A 25,033-nucleotide genomic window follows, 5' to 3' on the forward strand; every position below is an offset into this window, starting at 1 on the left:
ATGGCAATGTTTACAATTACATAGGTTATTATAGAAAAAGAATCCAATGTACTGCGTATAGCAACAGCATTAAAATAAAGACATGCATCCCTGCCAAAGACCATCTCCCAGGAAGGTGTCTAGAGGGGTCAGCAGCAGGCTACCCCTGTGTTCCCTCTGACAGGGCTGTGGCCAGAGGAACATTCTCTCTCTAATAAGGAACCATGTGGCTGGAGAGTTCAGGGCTAAGTAGGCTAATAAAGCAGAACCCAGATGTAAAGCCAAATTGGGAAGGCAAGATACAAAGATCCCCAGAGGCTAAGGCCAGAGAGGTGACTCTGAATAGTTCTCCATTGTATTAATTCACATTGAGATGGTTTCCAGTTTTTAGTTAATTTGAATTAAATTGCAATGAACAAGGCTTTTTGTGTACATGTATTTTTGTTTCCCTAGAGTACATGCCAAGGACTAAAATTTCTGATCACAGGTATTAAATTAAATAAAGAACTACCAACTGTTTTTTCCAAAGAAGCTGTACCAGTTTTACACTCTCGCCAGCAATGCATGAGAGTTCTAGTTGCTCCCCATCCTTGCTAACTCTGGGTATTGTCACTTCTTTTCATGGTAGCCATCCTAGTGCATGTGTAGTTGTACCACCTGGTACTGAAGTTGCCTTTACAGGAAGGTTTTGATGATGAACTTAGTATCTTACATTGATATAGAGCTATTCATATTTCCTCTTCATTTTGTAAGAGTTTTGACAAGTCATATTTTTCCAGGAAATTATTTTTTCCACCTAATTTGTTGAAGGTATTGGCATGAAGTTATTTGCAATATTTCTTCATTATTCTTTTAATACCTGGAGGCTGTAGTAATAATGTAATTCCATTTAATTTCCAATTTTTGCACTATTGTTGCCCTATATTTTTTATATTAATTATAATATAAATAATATAATAATATAATATATATTATATATAATATAATAATATAATATATAATATAATATAATATAATATAATAATATAATATAAAATAATTATAATTATTTTTTATATAATTATATATAATTTTTGCTTAGACAATCATTTGCCTCTTAAAGATATTAAGAAGTGAAAAATAATATAGAGTATTTAATATTTTATATTTACTATATCCAGTAGTATTTACTGCTTTCAGCTGATCTGGATTTCCACCTGGTTTCATTTACCTTCAGACTAAAGAACTCCTTTTAGCTTTTCTTCTAATTCAGGTCACTCAGTGACAAATTTGTTTATCTTAAACTATCTTTATTTTACCCTTATTTTGACAGATAGTTCTGTTGGACATAGAGTTTTGAATCAACACGTTTTCTTTCAGTGTTTTAATGATATTCTTTTACCTGCTATTCTCCATTGTTTCCTTTTTTTTTAAGATTTTATTTATTTTTTCATGAGAGACACACAGAGAGGCAGAGACTCAGGCAGAGGGAGAAGCAGGCTCCCTGCGGGGAGCCCAATGTGGGACTTGGTCCCAGAACCCCAGGATCACAACCTGAGCCAAAGACAGGCACTCAACCACTGAGCCACCCAGCTGCCCCTCTCCATTGTTTTTTATAAGAAGTAGCTGTAATTCATATCATTTCTTTGTATATGAGTGTTTTTCTCTGGCTGCTTTCACAATTTTATCTTTATCTTTTATTTTTAGCAATTTGATTCTAATGGCCTAGTTCTGTTTTTCTTTTATTCGTCCTGCCCAGAATTTTCTAAGCTTCTTATAAACTCATGGAAGCTTACATTTTTCCCAAATTTGAGAAACTTTTCACCATTATTTTTCTCAAGCACTTTACCTGCCCCATCTTTCTCATCACCTTCTGACCTCCAATTATACATATCTTAGACTGCTGAATATTGTCCTACAGGTTAATGACTCTGTACTTAATTTTTCAGTGTTTTTTTTTCTTTTTCTTTTTCAATTTGGTTAATTTATATTTACCTATCTCAATGTATCCTAAATATACTTATGTTATGGGGCAGCCCCGGTGGCGCAGTGGTTTAGCGCCGCCTGCAGCCTGGGGTTTGATCTTGGATACATGGATCGAGTCCCGTGTCAGGCTTCCTGTATGGAGCCTGCTTCTCCCTCTGTCTGTGTATCTGCCTCTCTCTCTCTACTTCTCTCTCTCTCTCTCTTTGTGTGTGTGTCTCTATGAATAAATAAAAATATATATATACTTATGTTATCTTCAATCTATTGTTAAGCCCATCCAGTAAAATTTTAATTTCATTTATTGTACTTCTCAGTTTTAGAATTTCCACTTAGGTCTTCTAATAATTTTTTTTTTTTTGGTCTTCTAATAATTTTAATTTTTCTGCTGATATCCTCTTTTTTTTTCAATTCATCATGACTATATTTTTATTTGCATATAAACGTATGTAAAATAGCTAATTTAATGTCCTTGTCTTCTCATTTAAAATCTGGGTCATACGGATTTGTTTCTATTTTTTTGTTTGGTTTTTGCTGGTTATGTATCAGATTTTTCTGTTTCATCTCACATTTTGTGTGACATTGTATATGCTAGGTTGCTAAGAGTTGTTTTGATTTGGTTGATTTTGACTTCCTTTAGATCTGTGTGTGTGTGTTTTTTTTTTCTGATAGGCAGTTAATTCATTGGTATTCAATGTGACCCACTTGAGACTATTTCTAGGCTTTGATATTGTAGCTCTGGAGTAGCTCTTACTCTTGGACTGATATAGTCTCTCCATGAGACACAGCCCCCCCGAGGCCATTTGAATGAATATTCAGTGTATCAACATTATGTCTTTGAAGAGAGAAACTTCTGGTGAATGAGAATTTCTATATTCCCCAGCCACCTCCCCAGCACTGTGCAATCTCTGGAATTTCTGTTCAACTTGACAACCAGATTTTGCAGAGTATTGACTTATACTTTCATAGCTTAATATGTAACCAAAGACAGGTGGATGCTATGCAAATTTCTATAACTCCTTCCTTACACATTTCTTTGCTCTTTCTGATACTCTACTGTACAAATTGGCTTTGAAACAACTCTGAACTTTAGGCAAGGACCCTACCACTCAGTGAGGTCATGTGTTTTGTGTTGGCTCTATCTCTGTCTCCAGCTGCAGTTTGAACAATACCCTCAGGTAGCAATTGAGACAATCTTTGGTGTTCACCTCATGTTTTCCCTTTATTCAGGGTCACAGTCCAGTGCCTGAAAACAACTGCTTTATGTATTTTGTCCATATGCATAGTTGATTATCATGGAAAACCTACTTTAGTATCAGTTACTCCATCATGGCTAGAAGTAGAAGCTGACAAGAGGCTTCTTCTTTTCTTTCCTTTTTTAAAATTTTGTTAAAATTTGTATTTCAATAATTCACAAACAATATCACATACAGATTATAATTTATGTAATTTTCTATAAACTTTAAAACAAGAAATAAATACTTGAACAAATATATAGTATGAAAGTAAGTTTTGAAATAGCTTGATTTAAAAAAAATATTTTGAGGAAATCAAATAACAGAGCCCTTCTGTTGACTCTGCTTCAAATGCTACCTCCTACCATGCTGGCACATAATTCTCTAGGTACTAGGATTTAAAATGCACTTGCAGGGGCAGCCGGAGTGACTCAGCAGCTGAGTGTCTGCCTTCAGCCCAGGGCATGATCCTGAAGACCCTGGAGAGAGTCCCACGTCGGGCTCCCTGCATGGAGCCTGCTTCTCCCCCTGTCTGTATCTCTGCCTCTCTCTCTCTCTCTCTCTCTGTGTCTCTCATAAATAAATAAATAAAATCTTTTAAAAAATGAAATAAATAAAATAAAAAAATAAAATGCACTTGCAAAAGCAGATAAGAAATAGATGTGTATATGTAGTATAGGAAGAACTATGTTTGGTCTTTATCTCTAGCCTTGGCAGAGTTCCTATAACCCTTGGAGCTTCCTGTGTATAAGTAGTGTCTTTTATCATTCATAAGGAACCCCTTTTGAGTCCACCTAAGTTTATGCTAATGAGGTGGCATAGGGTCCTTAGGATGGGACTGGTCACTAGAAAATCTAAGTTATTAGAAGGTTGGAACTTTCAGCCCCACCCCGAAACCCCTGGGAAGGGGAAGAGAAGCATGCAGATTAAGCCCATAGAAGCTCTAAAAGAGGGAGATCTGAGAAGTTTTCATATTGGTGAACACATCCACATGTGGGGAGGGTGGTGTACTCAAGATCTACTGGAACAGAAAAGCCCTCCACTTGGGACTCTTTCTTCCAGACCTTATCCTCTCTACCTCTTCATCTGACTATTCTTGCACAACATTTATAATAGCTTTTATAGGGGCACCTGGGTGGCTCAGTCAGTTGAATTCCCAACTCTTGGTTTTGGTTCAGGTAATGATCTCTCAGTTGTGAGATCAAGTCCTGCACTGGGCTCTGTGCTCAGTGCAGAGTCTACTTCAGATACTTTCTTCTTCTTCCTCATGTGCTCTCTCACATGCTAATGTTCTCCCCTTGCTCACTTGCTCTCTCTCTAAAAATGAATAAATAAAATCTTTTTAAAAAATAGCTTCTATAATAAGCTGGTAAATCTAAATTAATATCTGTTAAAGAACAAAAATTCACCTTAGTTGGGGTACCTGGGTGGCTCAGTTGGTTAAGCATCTGGCTCTTTTTTTTTTTTTAAGATTTTATTTATTCATGAGAGACACAGAGAAAGAGAGAGAGGCAGAGACACAGGTAAAGGGAGAAGCAGGCTCCATGCAGAGAGCCTGATATATGGAACTCGATCCTGGGACTCCAGGATCACACCCTGGGCTGAAGGCAGACACTAAACCGCTGATCCACCCAGGGATTCCCAGCATCCAGCTCTTGATCTTACCTCAGGTCTTGATCTCAGGAATGTCAGGTCAAGCCCTGAAGTGGGCTCTACACTAGGTGCGGAGCCTATCTGGAAAAAAAAACAAAAAAACAAAAAACAAAAAACAACTCACCTAAGTAAATTTGAAGATCTAATTGGTTGTATTAACTGATTCTCAAATCACACAACATCTCATCTGGCAAGTAGAGGAAATCCCTGAGGTTTTGTTAAAAATGGAAGGTTTTTATAGGAAGGACGGTGAAGCAAGGATTATTAACAAAAGAAAACATTGTTTCAGGCAAGGTCATCCTCAGGTCTCCTCAGGGAGAAGGACAAGGGTTCTTACTAGGTGGATTACTTCATCTTTCTTTGAGGAATGGAGAGGGCTCCTGAGACAGATTACCTCAGTGGTGGTGACCAGAAAATTCCTTACCAACTATCTAAGACTACATTTCTGTGGAAGTTGATACTGCAATTAGGTTAAATATTTTGCCCTAGTTTGGTGACTTGGTCTAATGGCTCCATTTTGGGTGTGATTTTCTTTTTAACATAGATAAGTTCTATAAGCCACCCTAATAGAAACTGGGGAAGGGGTTGTGAGAACCTCCAATGTGTAGCCAGTTGGTCAGAAGCACAGTTGACAATGGCAATTGGTAACTAGACTTGCAATTAGCTTTTGAAGTGGGGGCAGTTGTGTAATCAAACTCTAGGGATTGAGAGCAGAAAAAACAGTTCCTAGTTGAATTGTATGCATTATTGCTTGATCAGTCTCAGCATCTGGGCAAGTTTAGGTTCCTGAAATGCCTGGAAAAGGCATCCCATACATCGTTTAAAATGGGCTTAGAGCAAACTTTTTCTTCAGGGCTGCCCTAACTCTACTTAAAACTGGGGGTAGCAGCCTCAATCAGTTTTCCTGAGTTTCTTGACAAAGCTTAGTTAGAGTTCTGTTACATCTTTCAAACTTCCTGGATGACTCTCTTCTCTAGGCAGCATTGTAGCTCCATTTTATGCCTAGATCAGGGGCCACATCCATAGCTATTTTAGAGGCAAATGCTGGTCCAATATAATTTTGTATTGTTTGGGGAAGACTAAACCTTGGAATCACTCCTTTTAGCAAATCCTTGGCAAACTCATTTGCTTTTTCAGTTATTTTTTTTTTAAGATTTTATTTATGTATTCATGAGACACACAGAGAGAGAGGCAAAGACCTAGGCAGAAGAAGAAGCAGGCTCCCCGCAAGAAGCCTGATGTGGGACTCAATCCTGGACCCCAGGATCATGTTCTGAGCCAAAGGCAGACGTTCAACCTCTGAGTCACCCAAGTATCCCTGCTTTTTCAGTTCTGCAAGGGAAAGCTTCCATCCAGTAAAAGTATCCATGAAAATCATGAGATATTTATATACTCCAAGGGCAGTTGGCATAACCATAAAATATACCTGCCTGTCTTCCCCACCTAAAGCTCTTCTAGTTTGTATTATTTTGGCTAGAGGTAGAAATACTGGGATAATTTGTATATCTTTATTTTTTAACACAGTACATACATTTCTGTGGAGTTTCTTTTATAGTGCCTCTTGGGATCTTTCTGAGTGGCCCACAGGCATGAAGGTTGTGTAAACATGGGCCATTGTGGCAATATTATCAGAATTTTACCTTAAGTTGTCTAGTTTGAGACTGCAAGGCTTCAGGAAAAAAGGCAGGTCTAGTTCCAAAGAATGGGAGAAAATTGGAAATCTTAGTTTAGAGAGTCATAGCCAGATAATCAGTGCACCCAGAAGATTCAGGATCCAGCTCAGTTTTATAGACAAACAACAAACACACAAATGCAATTAATCAGACTGTAATTTGATATTCACAGAGGTTTGTTTCTGAGATATAATTTTTCTCTCTAAAATCACCCTAAATTTCCACCAAACGTAGCCAAATTTGTTTGTAGAACAAGTATGGTTTTAATGAACTTGGTCTATATATTTACATAAATGCAGCAAGAATGGTGATTGTCAATATAGGTTCTGCTTTGCTGGAACTTTCTATAAGGAGTTTCAGATTAAATGTTTAACAGCTTCTCAAGGCTAAGTCAAGCCAAATACTTGCCATCAGATCTGCCTGCAATATTATATAGATTTTGGTTAATTACTCTCTTCTTCAGGTTTTCAAAGTATCTTCATGTTCCTGAGTATGCCAGGAAATCACCTTCCTTACTTGGTAAGGCTCCCAGGAAAGCTGTAAGCAGGGTCCCAGGTCAGTTTTTCCAAGTGGCTTATCTGATCCATAAAGTCAACCTTATTTCCTTAAAGCTCTCTGGTCACAGCTGAGTCAATGCGTGTCTCTCTCAAATATGATATTCCAGTCAAAGCCTTAGCAATATGACCAATGTGTCCAATGGTATTCTTTTATAAAGATAAAAAGATTTTTATTGAACTTTTGCAAATGTTTTTTACAAAGGAATATCTTCCCAAATTTTTGTAAGTCATAGGTAGCTTAAGAGAAAAAGTTTCCTTAAATCTGGAAGAGCAAACATTAGAGAATCAGCAATGTTTCAAACAAGAGTCATAAAAATTATAATCATTGCCAATTCACTCAGTCCCAAATTACTAATTCTTGTTCTGTTTGAATGTAGTTTTTTCTGTTAGTTCCAGGAATTCTTACTCAGTTTAGTTTTATGATCTTAAGGGTATCAGAAACCTGTATTTGTCAAAAGTCCTTTCCCTGAATCTTCTTGAAATGAAACACATTTACAAGAACATCAGGACAATATTTGTAATGACAAAAAGCTCAAAAATAACCACGGTTGAAGATCTTATCAGAGTACATTACAATGTAGTTGACAAGGAAATTTGATTATTTTTGTGACACACAATACTTCAATAACTAGAATTACAAGTGATGACATTATACCAGGATGTATTAAAACTTGAGACATTTCGTATAATTTCTAGAACAGTTAGAGCATTTATCCATACAACATCACCTAAGGTTTATCATTTGTTTCACAATGCTTCCCATGTAACTTAATATATAAAATAAACAAGCCAAATTAGTCAAAAGGACTTTTTAGAATTTCATTTTGGAGGAGTTTATTAAAGACCTCAGAAGGTTTTAAAGCACATGCCAAAATAGGATTACAAATATTACAGAACTTAATACTTAATTATCTATTTAACCAAGGTAACAATAAGAGATTCTACAGAAGGTTACATAGTTAAGAAAATATAGCTCTTTTTTTCTCTTTTTAAAAAGTTTTTATTTTAATTCCAGTAAGTTATTTTAGTTTCAGGTATACAATATAGTAATTCAACAAAAAATTTGGCTTTTTAAATTTAATTTTATTTTTTAAGAAGGCTCCACACCTAACACAGAGCACCCAAAAACCCCCCCAAAATATTTATTTATTTGTTTATTTATTTATTTATTTATGAGAGAGAGCTTGTGTGCGCAAGCCAGGGGAGAGGCAGAAGGAGAGGGAGAAGCAGACTCCCCGCTGAGCAGGAAGCCCTACATGGGGCTGAATCCCAGGACCCTGAGATCATGACCTGAGCTGAAGGCAGGAGCTTGACCGACTGTGCCACCCAGGCACCCCTGAGAAGATTCAGTTTTCTTAATTAATCAAAGACCTGATAAAGATAAAACACAGAAACTTTGTTTTTTCTAGACAGATTAATAAAATCTTCGTTTACAATTTCTTATCAAGAGATGACCAATAATCTAAGAAAACTTTTTCATTTTAACAGAGAGAAAAATCAAATTCCAAACTTATACCAATATTCTTTTAAAACTCATTCATCCCCATCTTACTCCTGACAACATACAGAACAATTTTCCAAAGATTTTTTTCATAAACTTTCTACAACTTTCTTTTTTACATTCAGATTTGTTCTCAGTTTCCCCTCTCTAAACAACTAGTCTGTTTTTGTTTTTGCTTTTTAATTTTACTTTTAAGTAATCTCTACACTCAACATGGGGCTCTAACTCACAACCCTGAGATCAAGAGTAGCTTGCTCTACCAACTGAGCCAGCCAGGTACCCCCTAACTGGTCTCATTTTAGGACAAAATCACTTTCTTTTTCCTCAACGAAATTGTATTCCCATTTGTCATGACTTTCTTACCAAAAATATATATCTTACTTTCCTTGTATACAGAGTTATTCTCCCTATTATTTACGGTGGCCTTAATTCCATTTATTAGAATCCTTAACGCTGAGAAACCTTAATTTCTAGTAAAAGAAAAAAATAAGTGGTAAACAATTGTGAACTCTCTGTTATACTGAAATTCTTCAGATTGGCCAATTTATGAATTTCTAGGAATATGTTCTTCTCCATAGTACAATCTTTGTATAAAGCATGAAACATAACAGACACAAATTTATCTTTAATTTCTCTGTAATAAGACAAAAGTAGGTAAACCTATGTTAGTAATCAAAATTTCAGTATCTCACTTGATGAAGACTTAGCCATCCAGTGAATTCAACCCAACTTATCATTTAACCTAGCAAAATTTTAAAGTTCTAGGTTATTGAGGATTTTGGAAACTATTTAAAAGTGTACCTAGACCTTTTTATCTGTTTAGCCTATTTGTTCTTAATGATTACCCATGAAAACTCCATGAGACAGATAAATTAACCATCATTTTAGTCATGTTTGCTGACAAATTGCAAGAGATAAAAAATGAATTTAACTAATAAATTTAGGTAGAATAAAAGTTAATTACCTGTATATTTGATTTTGGTAACTCCAAAAGACTTACCTACTTTAATTAAACCAACAAACTTACACTTTAATTTACCAGAGATTATCCCAGATCACATTAACCTGAAAAACATTTGAGATGGTTTCTACCTTTTTGAGTTTTGAAGTGCCCGGTTTTTAGGAGTATTTGTCTTCTAGTCAACTAAATAGAGCTTTTTTACCATTAATTTTAGCAATATCATCTGGAGGTAGAAATGTCACCTATAGACAAACCAAACAAAAGTCTTATAGTTGAGAGTTGTATTTATCTTTTTTTTTAATTTTTTAGAAGATTGTATTTATTTGAGAGATAGAGAATGGGAGGGGGGTTGCAGAGCAAGTGGTGGGGTGGCACAGAGGGACAGAGAGAAGCAGACCCCTTGCTGAGCAGGGAGCCAGACACAGGGCTCAATCCCAGGATGTCAAGATCATAACCCGAGTGACCCAGGTGCTGCAAGAGTTGTAATTCATTTTTTATCTAAATAACCTTATGGAATCCGAGGGCAAGATTTTGAGCAAGGGTGATTTTCTAGTCTGTATCCTTTAACTTAGGAATGGGGAATGATCCAGATAAAAGTTCCCAGAGAGGTTGAAGGACATTGAATTGTTTCTGAGACCATATTTATATCTTTTGCAATGATTTGTAAGATAAGGACAGTTGCTTTCAATCCCTGGAGGAATTGGGTTAAATGACATCATAGGTTGATCTACGCATCTGATTACATTTTTCTCAATTTGCTTCTACCTCTCTGGGTACATGGTTCTAATTTAGACTTAGGAGAAAAGATCTTAAAAGAAATTCATACCAGATTCTGATTATCTGCTTCCATTCTGGCCAACTTGTAACTACAGAGTTGTCATTGCCTTAGTGGAGTGAGGAGGATTTTGATTTTAATGCTTTGTTCCCCATGTCCCATATCAAGGATGTGAAGAAATTAGAGTGGTAAGAAGTACTTCTTCAGGAGTTGATATTTTTGAGCTCAATTTTGTCACTGTTTCAAAAAGTTTTTTATTACTTTCTTGCATGGATAGTATCCTGTCAATATTTTTTATAAGATTCCAAATACCAATAAAAATATGTAACCTGCTCAAATTGTTTAGTTAATAGGGGGCTTTCTTGGGTTGAGTGTACAAATACACTTGTATCAAATATATTAATTAGGTATTTCAGATGATCCTCATTTAGGACATTTGAGTGTTAAAATCATGCTTGGTATAATCCTAAAATTTTTGTTATCCCAGTAACCTGTACCTAGTGCATGCTTCTATGCTTCTAGTGACCCAGGATGCTCTTGCTTCTAGCACTTGAGGGTTTTTAAAAAGATTTCATTTATTTATTTGAGAGCAGAGGGAGGGAGAATGGGAGAAAAAGCAGACTCTTCGCTGATCACAGAGCCCAACGTGGGGTCAGTCTCAGGACCCTGGGATCGTAACCTAAGTACAGACACTTCAATAGACTGAGCTGTGCAGGTGCCCTTCACTTGGGGATTTCTAAACTCTCCTTGAATAAGCATTTAATCCCCCAAAGCATTTACCTATGGGGGTCTTTTAAACAAACAACCTTTCTTCTGACCTTGGATTTCCTTGGTAAGGATTTCTCCCAGCTGCCAAGGTCTGTAATAGGGGTTAGTAGAGACACAGATTCAGCTGGTCTTAGCCTACTGGAAATTCCTTCTCTTGAAATTTGATAAGTAAGCTCTTAAAAGCTCTAAAAATGCATGCTCAGGTTGTTCAGGTATACAAACCTGGCACCTCTCTTGCAGATACTTTCCAGAACATGAGATTTATTTTATGGAGGCCTTCAATGATCAGGCATCTCCTCCAACCAGCCTCCAGAACTTACAATCTCCTAGACTCCCTAACAGGACCAGATTGGATAGCTGCGCAGATCCTGAGCCCTCGCTCTCCCATCTAGAGGGGCAGAGCCCTAAAGCATATCCATGCCAATTAATTGCTACTCACTTCATCAAATGGCTCTCCCATTAAAATGTCCTCAGCAGGTACTGAACTCATTCAGCTTGTCAAGGTGCATGAACCTGACAAACTAGGCACTTAAAGATTCTCCTATGCCCTTCCCGCAGGTTCCCCAGCAACATAGATGAGTTTGCCCTGCTCTGCCCCTGAGTCCTACCCCAGGTGAGCTACCACAACTCCATATATAACTGGCTGGGAGCTGAGGGAACCCAAAGGGGTTAGGCAAGAAGTCCCATCTGAGTCACCAAAATTTGTAACCGAACTCAAGAAGTTTGCTGCTTGGGTGCACTAAATTGAACACAACCCAACAAAATGTTGAAAGCCAAAAACTTGTCATTACTTGTTACAAGTAAGGAGACAGTGAAGTAGCCCTCAAAGCATAGTCCCCCCCTTGGGGTTAGTAGAGAAGGCTTTTATTCAGTATATTAGGGGCAGAGGAGGGAGCTTGCATACACATTAAGGAACTTATGTGTATTTCTATTACTTATGCACTTGGGTTCAATTGTGCATGCCTAGCATGTCAGCATGCTAGTACATATATTGTAGGTTAAAAAAATGGCAGAAAACCCTGCCCATAGGAGGGAGATCTTAGTATTACCATGAGGTAAAAGAAACTTCAGGACAACCAGGAGGTTTCTGCAGGTCCTCAGCTCCAAACTAGCTAGAACTGGCTCAAGCAAGGGGCTACCATGTAAAACACCTAGTTGGGTGCCTTTGTGAGACGCTTCCTCATCTCACACCCTAAGCCCTATATATTAAAGAACCAAAATCCAAATGAGTACATTTGAAAATCTAATTCACTTTATTAAGTTATTCTTAAATAAGGAAGCATCCCATTTAGCAAGTAGAGGGAAGTTCTGAGGAGTTGCACAAAATGCAAGATTTTTATAGGAATGAGGGTGAGTTGAGGAAGTTTTTAGCAGAAGAAGGGATTGTCTCATGCATGGTCATCTTCCCTTAAGGGGAAAAGTAGAGACCTTATCATGCAGATTATTTTATTTATTTATTTATTTATTTATTTATTTATTTATTTATTTATTTATTTGAGATAGATAGGGCCCATGTGACAGATTACCTCATTTGTGACACCAGAAAATTTCCTGAGAAAGAAAGAAAGAAGAAAGAAAGAAAGAAAGAAAGAAAGAAAGAAAGAAAGAAAGGAAGGAAGAAAAGAAAAGAAAGCAAAAAAGAAGAAAAGAAAGCAAAAAAAGAAAAGAAAAGAAGAAAAGAAAAGAAAAGAAAAGAAAAGAAAGAAAAGAAAAGAAAAGGAAAAGAAAAGAAAAGAAAGAAAAGAAGAAAAGAAAGAAAAGAAAAGAAAAGAAAAGAAAAGAAAAGAAAAGAAAAAAGAAAATTTCCTGCCTGATGGGTAAGAGTACATTTCTGGGAGAGGTTGAAACAGCAATTAGGTTGCATATGAAGACCAGGTCTGGTGACTTGACCTAAGTGAGGCTATTTTTGGTCTGTGGTTTTCTTTGTAACACAGACATACTGAAGTCCTTGCAAGAGGCCCCTAAATACTTGGCTATTTTACCCTTTGCTTATACCATGATCTCTGCTGTGTCCCATTTTCCCTCTTGTTGTCAAACTCCTATTCTCCTTTCAAGACCCAGTTCAAGGATATGTCTGGTTAGAAGCCTTTCTCAACTACCTCTGTCCTATTAACATTAACTTTTCTCTGACAGAATCCTGCAGAGGTTTCTATCACAGCGGTGGAATCATGTTGGGGCACTTAGGTGTTTACAAGTGGAAGGAGGTAGGACCTAGTGATGTTGACCTTGGAAACTTGTTTTGCTTGCTCTTCCAAGTTTGGAACTTTCTCTTGATCATTTGGGAGTGGAAGAGATATAGGAGAGGAAGGATAAATGAGGAAGGATATATTTCTTAGAGATTTGGGGTTTTGTTTTTCTTGCACAATATGCTTTTGAGAATCAAAAAGGAAGGTCTGAGGTGCTATAATATAGCAGAAATGGAAACAGTGAAGGAAGAGCAAGATGACTCCATGGCTGGAAGACTGTAGGAGGTTGCCTGCATAGGGGCCCAAGAGGCAAACATCTGACCTGGTAGGCTATTGTGGATACACTGGCACACTGCCTGACTTCCCCCTCCACAGTTGCTGAAAGCCAGTAGAAGTAGAGTTACTACATGCAGACAGACTACATTTGTTAGGAACCTCAGATGTTGCCCTGATGCTTTTCTCCTCCCTTTAATGTATATGCTGGTCATCCACAGTTGCCATCAGGAATTTCCCAGCCAAATTTTACCCCCATGTCATGCTATTATTTTGAGCCTGCTCAGAACTGTCCTGGTAGACATCCTTTTCTGTTTAATCACACAGGACACATCTGTGTTCTTCCAAAACAGAGATGAGGTCCTTAATACCTAGAGGGACAACAGTGGTGTGGAAGGGAAACCTTCAGTCTTGGCATGTAAATGTGGCTGGAGAGAGATGATAAAGTCATAATACATCTCTGTACCCCACACAACATGGGCTTCTGTGGGCAGAGACCAACTGCTATTCTAGTGCTATTCAATTAGCATATCCACCACTGTTATTTGCCTGCCACAAGATTAGGAATGCAATGACAGGTGAATGGATAAAGAAAATGTGTATATATATACTTATATATTATGTTTATATATATTATATATGTATAATATGTATTGTATACATAGACACATAATGGAGTATTATATGTACACATTGTATATATGTATACAATGGAGTATTAATCAGCCATCAGAAAGGATGAATACTTACCATTTACATCAAAGGTGGATGGAACTGGAGGATATTATGCTGAGCAAAATAAGTCAGTCAAAGAAAGATAATTATCATATGGTTTAATTAATATGTGGAATTTAAGAAACAGCATAGAGAATCGTAGGGGAAAGGAGGGAGAACTGAAGGGGAAGTCATCAGAGACATAGAGATTATTTTTAAAATAATAAGAAATGTCAAGGGCTAGGAGGGAGAAAATTAGGAAAGTCTCCCCTGATGAGGCCCCAAATGAGCTGAATCTTGAGAGATGAATCTTGCAAAGGCAGCCATCAGTGACACTTGGTCACCCAGAGCAGGTCAATCTACCTAGGATTTATTTTAGTTTATGATATGAGATTAGGATTTGACTTTTTTCCCTAAATAGTCCATTTTTCCAGTATGCTATATTGAAAAGTTCTTCCTCTCCTCTATTGATTTAAAATTCCACATTTATCACAGATCAGATTTCCATAAATACAGAAATTTATGACTTTTGTCCTAGGTATACATTCCTTCATGAAAACCATTAGGAATAATAGCTTTAATTGACATATAATAGGATATCTTCTTCTTCTTCTTCTTCTTCTTCTTCTTCTTCTTCTTCTTCTTCTTCTTCTTCTTCCTTTCTTCTTCTTCTTGAAAGTGGAAATTATAGTGTTTTTCCCCCACCTTTTAAATAAATCATTTGGTATATAAACATTCTTCATTAGATATGTTAGTTATAAAGCATAAAAATACACTTGAATAATAGTTATCTATTACTAAAAAACAAACAACAGTCACTTAAAACAATAATAGTTTATTGTCTTTCAGTTTTGTGGTTCAGGAATTCAGGAGAAGCTTAGCTGATGGTTCTGGCTTGGGGTCTTCCATAACCCCAAGATGCATTAAGATGTTGACCAAGGCTGCAAATATCTAAATGCTTGATTAGAGCTGGTGGCTCCACATCCAAGATGACTGGCAGTTGGCAGGAGATCTCAGCTCCTTGCCACATGGATCTCATAGGGCTTCTTAGATGCACTTCACCACAGTAGCTGGCTTCCCTGGAATGAGTGATCTAAGAGAAGCAAAAACTGCAATGTCTTATGACCAAGCATCAGAGGTCACATGTCATTTCCTCAGTATCCCATTTATACATATCATCTCTGTTCAGTGTAGGAGGGAACTAGATCACTGGGGCCACAACACAGAACAACCATGAACTCACCACCACCAAGACCAAGAAATTGTACACTACCAAATAATTTGCATCTACCCATGTGTCTTTTCCTTACCACAGCCTCCTGCCTCCCTTTGGTATTTATCATTCCACCCTGATTTTTTTTGTCTGTGTGTGTGTGTGTGTGTGTGTGTGTGTGTGTGTTTTAAGATTTTCTCTCTCTCTCTCTCTCTCTCACACACACACACACACACACACACACACACACACAAATAGGCAGAGGGAGAAGCAGGTTCCCTGCAGGGAGCCCCATATGGGACTTGATCCTAGGACCCTGGGGATCATGACCTGAGCCAAACACTCAACCACTGAGCCATACAGGTGTCTCTGTTTTGTTTTGTTTTTTTTTTTAATGTCTGCGTTCTCAAAAAAATTATTTTGAGATAATTATAGATTCATATACAATTGTGAGAAATAGCACAGGGAGATCCAGTACATTTTTTACCAAGTTTACTTCAGCATTAACACCTTACAGAACTATAACACAGTACTATAACCAGAAAATTAACATTAATATGATTCATCAACTTTATTAGAATTTCACCATGCACTCATGTGTGTGTATTTGTGTGTGAATTTGGTTGTTTTTTAAAATATTTTATTTTTAAGTAGTCTCTACACCCAGTGTGGAACTTGAACTCACAACCCCAAGATCAAAAGTTACATGTTCCACCGACTGAGCTAGCCAGGCACCCTGTTATGTAGGAATTTAGTTCTATATAATTTTGTTGCATGTGTTGATTTATATGATCACCACTATAGTCAAGATACAGAACACTTCCATCACAAGACTCCTAGGAATACCCTTATACCTCCATAGCCACTTCCCTTCATCCCTCCTCCCAAACCACCAGCAAGCACATTTGTTTTCCATCTCTATTACTTTGTCATCTCAAAACTGGAATGGAATCATACAGTATGTAACCTTTTGAGATTAGCTTTGTTTCTGAGCATAATTCCCTTGAGATCCAGCCAAGCTCTTGTGTGTATCAATAGCTCATTTCTTGCATTGCTGAGTAGTTAGTTCCATGATAGAGATGTACTACAATCTGTTTATCTACTCAAATGTTACAGACACTCGATTTCTTTCCAGTTTCTAGTTATTGAGAATAAAACTGCTGCTATAAACATTTGTGTACAAGTTTTGTGTGAATGTGAGTCTTATCTAATAGTGTAATCACTGAATTGCATGGTTAGCACAGGTTTAGTTTCATAAAAAACTGCTTTATCAAAGATAAAAGTGCTGAACAACTTTTTGCTCATAAATGCTAGCATTTGTGCTCTGTAAAAACAATATTGTCATGTATGTAGTCTTCTGGGACTTGCCTTTCCACTAACATTAGGTTTCCAAGATTTCTTCACATTGCTGAATGTAACTGTAGCTTGTTTTCATAGCTATACAAATGTTTCATTTTGTGATTACTGTACCCAATCAAAGGGTAAACAAATTGCTCCCTTTATGAACAAGCACATCATTTACAAAGGAAGTGTTCAGGTGTAAGATTTACTTGGCATATTCTTAAGTATGGGGTGCTGAGATTTAAAGACTTTGTTCAAATTTCAGATGGAATACCAAATCGCTAGCCAAAGTGGCTGCATCCATTCATACTTCCAGTGGCAGTATGTTTAAAAGTTCCTTCTGGAGTTGAGGCAAGATGGCAAAAGAGTAGGTGTCCTCAACTCACCTGGACCCACCAACTTACCTGGATTACTTTCAAAACATCCTGAACACCTACGAATTCGACCTGAGATTTAAAGAGAGAACAGTTGGAGTACTACCGAGAGAAAAGTTTTTGCTTCTAACAAGGTATGAAGGCAGAGGGGGAAAAAAATCAAGTAGGGGAGGGGGAACCAGGAATAAGCAGGGCAAAAGCAGTGCCTCAAAAGCCTCCAGGGCACAAAAGCCCAGCCAGAGACAAGTGGGAACTTTAAAAATCAGCACCTGAGTTTTCCCTGATGGAAAAGTGCTTAGCAGGGAAATTGGGCAGAATCGCAGGAGGGGCAGTGAAGCATCAAGATTCCCAGAGTCACTATAAGAGGAGGAGCATTCAGGGGAAAGTGCACCACAAACCTCAGTCTGATCTTGGTAAAGGGCTGGAGCACTGCAACCCTCTGGGACATTTGGGAGAAGACAGTTGGTTACACAGGCCTGCTCCAGAGCTGTCTTTACCTTAGAGCCCAGCAACAGACGGTGTCAGCTGTCTTCCATTCGCTTCAGGAGAGGTGGTCCCCAGGAGCGCAGGTCTAGTGGCACAGGGCTCTGGATCTGAGGGCTCTGAAGCGGACAAAGCCTAGCTGTTCATCTGGTAGACAGCTGAGATAGCACAGGTGTTCTATGCTCAGTTCCCCCCAGAACAGGCAGAGGTGGGGAGGGCACAGGACAGCAAGGACTCTTACTGTGGGCACCCAGCAAGCCGTGCAGATCAGTGCACATGCACCTGTCTCCAGGAGCATCTAGGCCACTGTGGACTGGGAGACTGAGGTTACTCATGGGGAGCTCTACTCCAGAGCTGGAAATCTGGTCACTGCCATTTTTTTGTTTTCTCTTATTTCACCTAGCACCTGGGTGGGTGGGTGGGGGGGGCTCTAGGGAACAAAGGTCTCCAGGTAAACAGCTCATACTGAGCCCAGCACCTGGCAGGGGGCGGGGCATCTCCACCCAGGCACAGACACCTGAGAATCAGTGCAGCAGACCCCTCCCCCCAGAGGAGCAGCTGGAAGAACAGAGTAAGAGCAATTTTACTGAACAGGTGGCAGTGAAAAGCTCTAGGACTGAGGGAAAATAGTATAAAGAACTAGAGGGTCTTTTTTTTTTTCTTTTCTTTTTCTTTTTTCTTTTTTCTTTCTTTTTTTTTTTCATTACAGCTCCTTTTTATATCAGGTTAAAAATTTCCAATATTTTTTCTCTTTTCTCACCTTAACAATATTTTACCCACTCTTCATTTTTAAGCTTTTTCCTTTTTGACTTTCATATTTCTACAATTACATGTTATAGATATATTTTTCACTTCTGGATTCCCTTCAATGTATTCAATTTACTTTTGGTAGATGTATGAAATTTGAGTTTTTGTTTTTTTTCTATCTCATTTTTTATTACAGTGGTGGAAATTAGTACCTTCTAACACACGACCAAAATGCACCCAGAACCAAGTGGAACACTATGTTGGTTCATTCTGTGAGACTATATTCTCTCTTCCTTCCCATTCAGCCCCCCTCTTTTATCTTGTTTATGTTTTTGTGGTCAATGTTGGGTCTTTATATAAGTATTGCTGGTTTATATAAATTTGGGATTGAGTACCTTCTAACATACAGAACAAAATGCACTCAGAACCAAGAGGATCACCCTCTAGGTCCCCTCAGGTAGACTATATTCTCTCCACCACCACTTCCTCACCACCACCACCCTCCACCTTTTTTTTTTCTTTTTCTTTTTCTTTGTTTTTGATTTTTATTTTTACTATTTTGTTTTAAAATTGTTTTTTCACCTTAGTGGTTCTTTTGTTTTATTTTGTTCTGTTCTTTTTCTTTTAATTTCTGGTCTCTGACCTCTTCAGAATGATCTAGGGTATATTTTACTTAGGTTGTGATTGATATTTTTTGACTCAGCTTGCTCAGCCACTCTGCCCTGGACAAAATGACTAGAAGGAAGAATTCACCACAAAAGAAAGGACCAGAAGCAACACTCTCTGCCACCGAGGTACTGAACATGTCATAAATTCAATTCGGAAGTACAACAATAAAGTTCCTGGTGGCTCTGGAAAAAAAAAAAAAAGCATAAAGGACTCCAGAGACTTTGTTCCTGCAGAATTGATATTGAATCAGGCTGAAATTAAAAATAGACTGACTGAGATGCTGTCTAAACTGGATGCTCTAACTGCTAGGGTTAATGAGGTGGAAGAGAGAGTGAGTGACATAGAAGACAAGTTGATGGGAAGGAAGGAAGCTGAGGGAAAAAAAGAGAAAAACAATTAAGAGCTCATGATGAAAGGCTTAGGGAAATAAATGATAGCTTGAGATGGAAGAATCTACATCTACCAGAAGAAGCTGAGAGAGAGAGAGAGAGAGAGAGAGAGGCAGAGAGAACCACAAAGTATATTTGAACAAATCATAGCTGAGAACTTCCATAATCTGGGGAAGGAAACAGGCATTCAGATCCAAGAGATAGAGAGGAACCTCTCCCCAAATCAATAAAAACCATTCAACATCACATTTAACAGAGAAACTTGCAAATTTCAAAGATAAAGAAAAATTCTTAAAACAGAGCACGACAAGAGATTCTTAACATATATGGGGAGATAGATTAACAGCAGACCTCTCCACAGAGACCTGGCAGGCCAGAAGATATTCAGGGTCTTAAATTAGAAGAACATGCAGCCAAGAATGCTTTATCCAGCAAGGCTCTCATTCAGAATAGAAGGAGAGATAAAGAGCTTCCAAGATAGGCAGAAACTGAAAGAATATGTGACCACCAAACCAGCTCTGCAAGAAATATAAAATGGGACCCTGTAAAAGAAAGAGGAAACCCCAAAAATAATCCACAAAAAACGGAGACTGAATAGGTATTATGATGACACTAAATTCATATCTCTCAATAGTAACTCTGAACGTGCATGGCTTTAATGATCCCATCAAAAGATGCAGTGTTTCAGACTGGATAAAAAAGCAAGACCCATCAATTTGCTGTCTACAAGAGACTCATTTTAGACCTAAGAACACCTACACCATGAAAATGAAAGGTTGGAGAACCATTTACCATTTCAAACGTCCTCAAAAGAAAGCTGCGATAGTAATCCTCATATCAGATTCATTAAAGTTTATCCCAAAGACTGTAGTAAATGAAGAGAGGCACTATATCACACTTAACGGGTCTATCCAACAAGAAGACCTAACAATCATGAATATTTATGCCCCTAATGTGGGAGCTGCCAAGCATATCAATCAATTAATAACCAAAGTAAAGAGATACTTAATAGTAGGAGACTTCAACAAGGCACTTTCAGCAAATGATAGATATTCTAAGCACAATATCACCAAAGAAATGAGGGCTTTCACTGATACACAGGACCAGATGTATTACACAGATATATACAGAACTTTCCATTGGAACACAACTGAGAACACATTCTTCTCAAGTGCACATAGAAGTTTCTCTAGAATAGGCCACATACTGGGACACAAATCAAGTCACAACCAATACCAAAAGTTGGAATTATCCTCTGCATATTTTCAGAACACAATGCTTTGAAACTAGAACTCAATCACAAGAGGAAATTTGGAAGAAACGGAAACACGTGGAAGTTAAAGAGCAGCCTACTAAAAGATGAATGGGTCAACCAGGAAATTAGGGAATAATTAAAAAGATTCATGGAGGAGACGGGGCAAGATGGCAGAAGAGTGGGGTCCCCAAGTCACCTGTCCCCACCAACTTACCTAGATAACTTTCAAATCATCCTGAAAACCTACGAATTCGGTCTGAGATTTAAAGAGAGAATAGCTGGAAGGCTACAGTAAGAAGAGTTTGCGCTTCTATCAAGGTAGGAAGAAGGAAAAAAAGAAAGAAGAAAGAAAGAAAGAGAGAAAGAAAGAAAGAAAGAAAGAAAGAAAGAAAGAAAGAAAGAAAGAAAGAAAGAAAAAAAAAAAAAAAAAAAAAAAAGCATCGAAGGGGGAGGGGCCCCCACGAGGACCCGAGCTAAGGCTAAGCAGCGATAGTCCCCGGACAGGAAAGCCCAGGCCCGGAGAAGCAGAAACTTTACCAATCTTTTCGGACCGAAAGGCGCTCACAGGGAGCTCGGGCAGGACCCCAGGAGGGCGGGGATGCCCTCAGGCTCCCAGGGGCACTAACAGACACCTGCGCCCCGGGGAGAGCGGGCAACACACCGGGCAACACATCGCAGGCAGAGCTCCTTATAGGGGTGGAGCGGGGCCCTCGGGAGAGGCTCAGGGGTGGCTCCACTCAGAGTGGGCAGCGCAGCCCCAAGAACACGATTCCGGCGGTGCAGGCCCTGGAGCCCAGGGCGCTGGGGGACACAGCCCACAATCTGGTGCTCCCCCCGGGACAGGCGGATGTTGGCAGAACACAAGGCAGCAAGGACGCTCCAACCGCTGGGCCTGCTGGGCGCCCCCGAGCTGTGCAGATCGGCACCTGCAGTCCCCGGAGCATGCAGGCCCCTGCGGACTGGGAGCTGCGTTAGTTACTGTAGGAGTTGACACCAGAGCCAGAGGAGCTGGCCGCCGCCAAGGTTGTTCCTCCTCCTTGTGTCACCTTGTACCTGGGACTGAGCAGGGGCCTCACAGGATAAACAGCTCCCACTGAGCCCTGCACCTAGCAGGGGGATGGGCAGCTCCCCCTGGGGCACACTCCTGAGAATCAGCACAGCAGGCCCCTCCCCCAGAAGACCAGCTGGAAGGACAGGAAAAAGCAAGTTACTGACCAAGCAGCACTAGAAAGTTCCAGGGGAAGTGGAGGAATTTACAGTATATAGAATCAGAGGATACCCTCCATTGTTTTCTGTTTTGTTTGTCCCCCCCCTTTTCTTCTCTCTCTTTCTCCTTTTTTCCAGTACAACTTGTTTTTGTCCACTCTGCACTGAACAAAATAACTAGAAGGAAAAACTCACCACAAAAGAAGGAATCCGAAACAGTCTTCTCTCCCACAGAGTTACAAAATTTGGATTGCAATTCCATGTCAGAAAGCCAATTCATAAGCACAATTATAGGGCAGCCCCGGTGGTGCAGTGGTTTGGCGCCGCCTGCAGCCTGGGATGTGATCCTGGAGACCCGGGATCGAGTCCCGCATCCGGCTCTCTGCATGGAGCCTGCGTCTCCCTCTCCCTCTGCTGGTGTCTCTGCCTCTCTCTCTGTGTCTATGAATGAATAAATAAAATCTTAAAAAAAAAAAAAGGAAGCACAATTATAAAGCTACTGGTGGCTAGAAAAAACATAAAGGATTCAAGAGACTTCATGACTGAAGAATTTAGATCTAATCAGGACGAAATTAAAAATAAATTAAATGAGATGTGTTCCAAACTGGAGGTCCTAACAATGAGGGTTAACGAGGTAGAAGAACAAGTGACATAGAAGACAAGTTGATGGCAAGGAAGGAAGCTGAGAAAAAAGAGACAAACAATTAAAAGATCATGAGGATAAGTTAAGGGAAATAAATGACAGCCTCAGAAGGAAAAATATATGTTTAACTGGGGTTCCACGGGGTGCTGAAAGGGACAGAGGGCCAAAAAGCATATTTGAACAAATCATAGCTGAGAACATCCCTAATTTGGGGAGGCAAACAGTCATTCATTCCAGGAGATAGAGAGATCCCCCCTAAAATCAATAAAAATGGCTCAACACCTCGACATTTAATAGTGAAACTTGCAAATTCCAAAGATAAAGAGAAGATCCATAAAGCAGCAAGAGACAAGAAATCCCTAACCTTTATGGGGAGAATTATTATGTTAACAGCAGACCTCTCCACAGAGACCTGGCAGGCCAGAAAAGGCTGGCAGGATATATTCAGGGTCCTAAATGAGAAGAACATGCAGCCAAGAATGCTTTATCCAGCAAGGCTCTCATTCAGAATAGAAGGAGAGATAAAGAGCTTCCAGGATAGGCAGAAACTGAAAGAATATGTGACCACCAAACCAGCTCTGCAAGAAATATTAAGGGAGACTCTCTAAAGGAAAGAGGAAATCCAAGGAAACAATCCACAAAAACAGGGACTGAATAGGTATCATGATGAAAGTAAATTCATACCTTTTTTTTTAAGATTTTATTTATTTATTCATGAAAGAAAGAGAGAGAGAGAGGCAGAGGGAGAAGCAGGCTCCGTGCAGGGAGCCAGATGTAGGACTCGATACAGGGTCCCCAGGATCAAACCCCGGGCCGAAGGTGGCACTAAACTGCCAGGCCACTGGGGCTGCCCTAAATTCATATCTTTCAATAGTAACTCTGAACATGAATGGGCTTAATGACCCCATTAAAGGTGCAGGGTTTCAAACTGGATAAAAAAGCAAGACCTATCTATTTGCTGTCTACAGGAGACTCATTTTAGACCAAAGGACACCTACAGCCTGAAAATAAAAAGTTGAGGAGCTATTTACCATTAAAATGGTCCTCAAAAGAAAAAAGGGGTTGCCATCCTTATATCAAATCAATTAAAGTTTATCCCAAAGACTTTAGTAAGAGATGAAGAGGGACACTATATCATACTTAAAGGATCTATCCAACAAGAGGACCTAACAATCATGAAAATTTATGACTCAAATGTGGGAGCTGCCAATTATATCAATCAATTAATAACCGAAGTTAAGACATACTTAGATAAAACACTAGTACTTGGTGACTTGAACACAGCACTTTCTGCAAGAGACAGATCTTCTAAGCACAACAACTGCAAAGAAATGAGAGCTTTAAATGATACACTGGACCAGATGGATTTCACAGATATCTACAGAACTTTACATCCAAACTCAACTGAATACACATTCTTCTCAAGTGCACATGGAACTTTCTCCAGAATAGACCACATCATGGGTCACAAATCAGGTCTTAACTGATACCAAAAGCTGGGAATCTTCCCCTGCATATTTTCAGACCATAATGCTTTGTAACTAGAACTAAATCACAAGAAGAAGTTTGGAAGGATTTCAAACACGTGGAGGTTAGGGACCATCCAGCTAAAAGATGAAAGGGTCAACCAGGAAATTAAGAAAGAATTAAAAAGATTCATGGAAACTACTGAGAATGAAGATACAACCGTTCAATATCTTTGGGATACAGCAAAAGCAGTCCTGAGGGGGAAATACATCGCAATACAAGCATCCATCCAAAAACTGGAAATAACTCAAATACAAAAGCTAACCTTGCACCTAAAGGAGCTGGAGAAAAAAAGGCAAATAGATCCTACACCCAAGAGAAGAAAGAATTAATAAAGATTCGAGCAGAACTCAATGAAATAGAGAACAGAAGAACTGTGGAACAGAGATCAATAAAACCAGAAGTTGGTTCTTTGAAAGACTTAATAAGATAGATAAACTATTAGCCAGCCTTATTAAAAAGAAGAGAGAAAAGACTCAATAAAATCATGAATGAGAAAGGAGAAATCACCACCAATACCAGGGAAATACAAATGATTTTAAAAACATTATGAGCAGCTATATGCCAATAAATTAGGCAATCTAGAAGAAATGGACGAATTCCTGGAAAGCCACAAACTACCAAAACTGGAACAGGAAGAAATAGAAAACCTGAACAGGCCAATAACCAGGGAGGAAATTGAAGCAGTCATCAAAAAACCTCCCAAGACACAAAAGTCCAGGGCCAGATGGCTTCCCAGGGGAATTCTGTCAAACGTTTAAAGAAGAAACCATACCTAGTCTACTAAGGCTGTTCAGAAAAATAGAAAGAGATGGAATACTTCCAAACTCATTCTATGAGGCCAGCATCACCTTAATTCCAAAACCAAAGACCCCATAAAAAAGGAGAATTATAGACCAATATCCCTGATGAACACAGATGCAAAAATTTTCAATAAGATACTATCCAG

General features: G+C 38.8%; 1 long non-coding RNA gene across 2 annotated transcripts; it reads right to left on the reverse strand.

Moving 5' to 3' along the window:
• Nucleotides 1–15,083: 15,083 nt before the first annotated feature.
• LOC112653795 (uncharacterized) lies at nt 15,084–18,032 on the reverse strand. 2 transcript variants are annotated; one of them, XR_007409781.1, is made up of 4 exons: nt 17,890–18,032; nt 17,663–17,767; nt 17,196–17,237; nt 15,084–15,330 (listed from the first exon to the last, which is right to left on the reverse strand). It is a non-coding gene; the product is annotated as an uncharacterized LOC112653795 (long non-coding RNA). The 2 variants fall into 2 exon arrangements; XR_003132538.3 differs by having other exon boundaries at nt 17,663–18,026.
• Nucleotides 18,033–25,033: the final 7,001 nt, after the last annotated feature.

This window comes from Canis lupus, chromosome 3 (genome assembly GCF_003254725.2).
Source record: "Canis lupus dingo isolate Sandy chromosome 3, ASM325472v2, whole genome shotgun sequence".
Classification (NCBI taxonomy): Eukaryota; Metazoa; Chordata; class Mammalia; order Carnivora; family Canidae; genus Canis; species Canis lupus.